Source organism: Octopus bimaculoides, chromosome 6 (genome assembly GCF_001194135.2).
Source record: "Octopus bimaculoides isolate UCB-OBI-ISO-001 chromosome 6, ASM119413v2, whole genome shotgun sequence".
NCBI classification, from domain to species: domain Eukaryota; kingdom Metazoa; phylum Mollusca; class Cephalopoda; order Octopoda; family Octopodidae; genus Octopus; species Octopus bimaculoides.
This window is the reverse complement of record NC_068986.1, coordinates 90,723,856-90,726,399: the sequence shown is the minus strand read 5'-3', so window position 1 is coordinate 90,726,399 and position 2,544 is coordinate 90,723,856. Positions and strand designations below refer to the sequence as shown.

The 2,544-nt window shown below is 40.3% G+C and overlaps 1 protein-coding gene across 3 annotated transcripts in view; it reads right to left on the bottom strand.

Moving 5' to 3' along the window:
• The window catches only part of LOC106869804 (uncharacterized), a 23,164-nt gene that overhangs the window by 19,780 nt on the left and 840 nt on the right, over positions 1–2,544 (bottom strand). Inside the window, exon 2 of one of the 3 annotated variants that reach the window (XM_052968956.1) lies at positions 1,904–2,029. The exons of the other annotated variants lie outside the window; for them this stretch is intronic. The gene's annotated coding sequence lies outside the window, so the exon portion shown is untranslated. The remainder of the gene's footprint in view (positions 1–1,903; positions 2,030–2,544) is intronic. 3 annotated transcript variants of the gene reach the window in all.

Here is a 2,544-nt window from a genome sequence, read left to right as displayed (position 1 = left end):
TATTTCGGTCTGTACGATCTGCGCGGACGATGGTGAAATCTTTTATATTTTTTTTTCGGCATCCATATGTGTGCTGTTTAGGTGAGTTTCAGTGAGGATAAAGAAAGGGAAGCAATGTGCCGTTTCGGCAAGCCAACTCTCTATATATGGGACCTTCCATTTTTGGGCATTGATTGATGGGTTGATGCCACGTACATTTAACAGGAATGTCGAGGTAAGGGTAGTTTGATGTTTGCATTGTTCCAAGTTATGTTTTATGTTGTTCAGAGGTAGCAATGAAGGTAGTTTTCGTATGGAGCTGTGTGTGTATGATTTTCTAGTTGGTGGTGGGTGTGTGTTCCTTGCGTTTTGCATAAATGGTTGCTGATAGCCCGTTGTATCTCCTGGCTTAGGTCGGTTTTCATATTTTCTAGATAAGTTAGTAAAAAAGAGTTGCCTCTTTGCTTTGCCACTTGGTCAGAGGATACATAGTTCATGTTATGGTTTTCCCATAGTTCTGTCTTTGTTGTTTGGTTGTAGGAGGTGAAATGTGGTTGTGTTTTGTTTTTGTTGTTGTCGTAGGTCTCCTCTGTTGCTGTTTATAGTTATTTTTCGACCGTTTTGTGCCCTTCAGATGGTGGTGGTTACATTCTGGGTTCAAGTACATCCTTAGTGACACAGAAGTTTGGCACAGTTTAGGATAGAAGAAGGTGCATCCATTGCCTTTTGTGCATCCATATTTAGGATCAGTGCCATGGACTCTGTATTTAGGACAGTATTTGGGGTGGAGGTGAGGGCAGTTTTTTCCCGTTATGCCTTATGGACAGGTGCCCTTAACAAATCTACGGCATAAGGTAGGATGGAAAAATGCACAGTGCCCCTTGTTGTTGGTGCCGCTGGGGCCAAATCTACAGTTACCTTGAGAATGGTAACGACAGGGTTTTTGACGTGGACATAGTAGAGGTTTTTCTGTACTGGCAGGCTCGTTGGTCAGTGGTCCTACTGTAGTACCAGTAGCAGACTGTTGTTGTTGTAGCGGCAGTGAAATTTGATTTGCAACAGTAGGGCTGTGTGGAATCAGGTCAGACAGTGGTGCCAAACAAGGTACTTCCAATGTAGTAGCAGTAGCAAGCTGTTGTTGCTGTGGTAGTGAGTCCTGGTTTTCCACGGTAGTGTTGAGTGGAATTAGGTCAGAAAGCGATATCAATGAGGATGTTGTTTGTTACTGGCTAGCGAGTCGCTGAAGTGACCCCTGACCTGTTGGAGTTGGGTCAGTGGGTGCACTACATCCATTGACAAGTATGGCTTCTAGTGTTACCATGTGCGTGTGTAAAGCATGAAACGATCGTGTGATTTCTTTTATTTTGTTTTCGATCTGTTTTACAGATCTGTAAAAGGACTGTGACGCTACTTTTTCGGCGATTTTGCCGTAGACATTAGCTTTTACACTATCGTTATGGTGAGTGTACCAAGCGTTTATCAGTGCACTGATTTCGTTTTCTACCCAGTGGCGTTTTAGAATATTATTGGCCATATTCAATGGCACAGTATTATGCACTATACGTTAGTTATTGGTGACTTGATGTATAATAGTGAATGCACCGTTGTAAAGTTTGTGTCGATATATTCAGAAATGCGTGCCCGTCAATTCAGAAAGATCCAAATACGACAACTTCAACATGAAATAGCTTGCAATGTAGAAATGTTTGTTAAGAAGGCTAAGAGAAAAAGATGTTGTATATGACACATTCTACCAGTATCCCAAGTTTGAAAGTGTTTCGTTAAGAAAACAAGTGGTGCCCGTCAATTCAGAAAGATCCTGCGTGGCTATATCTGGGTGTGTGTGAGAGAGTTCAGTCTATTTAGTACAAATCAAAATGAGCAGTGTGTTTAATACAAATCAAGAGAAAGGAATTGTACTCACAGGACTAGTTTTAGAACTAATCTTGGGTTTAGTTTTGGTTTATATTTGTTTCTCCAGGTTGTATATAAATTTGTGTAAATTTATCGTCCGATGATAGTAGAATAGTAAAATTCAAGAGTTCTGGGACTAAAAACAAAGAAAGTTACTGCTGGTTTGAGTTGAAATCTGTTTCTTTGGCTACTGACTGGCCAGAGCTAAGAAAAGTACGTCTTGTCACGAAGAATGCCCGTTAATAATTGTTTATTATCAACAGCAAATTGGTCATCTTCACTTACAACCGTTTCTGTAAGTGAAGATGACTAATTTGGCATTAATAATAAACAATTATTAACTTCCCAATCTCCATTTTCTTCTTCATTTAAATGTATATGTATATATACTCTATACTCTCTTTTACTCTTTTACTTGTTTCAGTCATTTGAGTGTGGCCATGCTGGAGCACCGCCTTTAGTCGAGCAAATTGACCCCAGGACTTATTCTCTGGAAGCCTAGTACTTATTCTATCGGTCTCTCTTGCCGAACCGCTAAGTTACGGGGACGTAAACACACTAGCATCGGTTGTCAAGCGATGTTGGGGGAACAAACAGACACACAAACATATATACACACACACACACATACATACATACATATATATATAT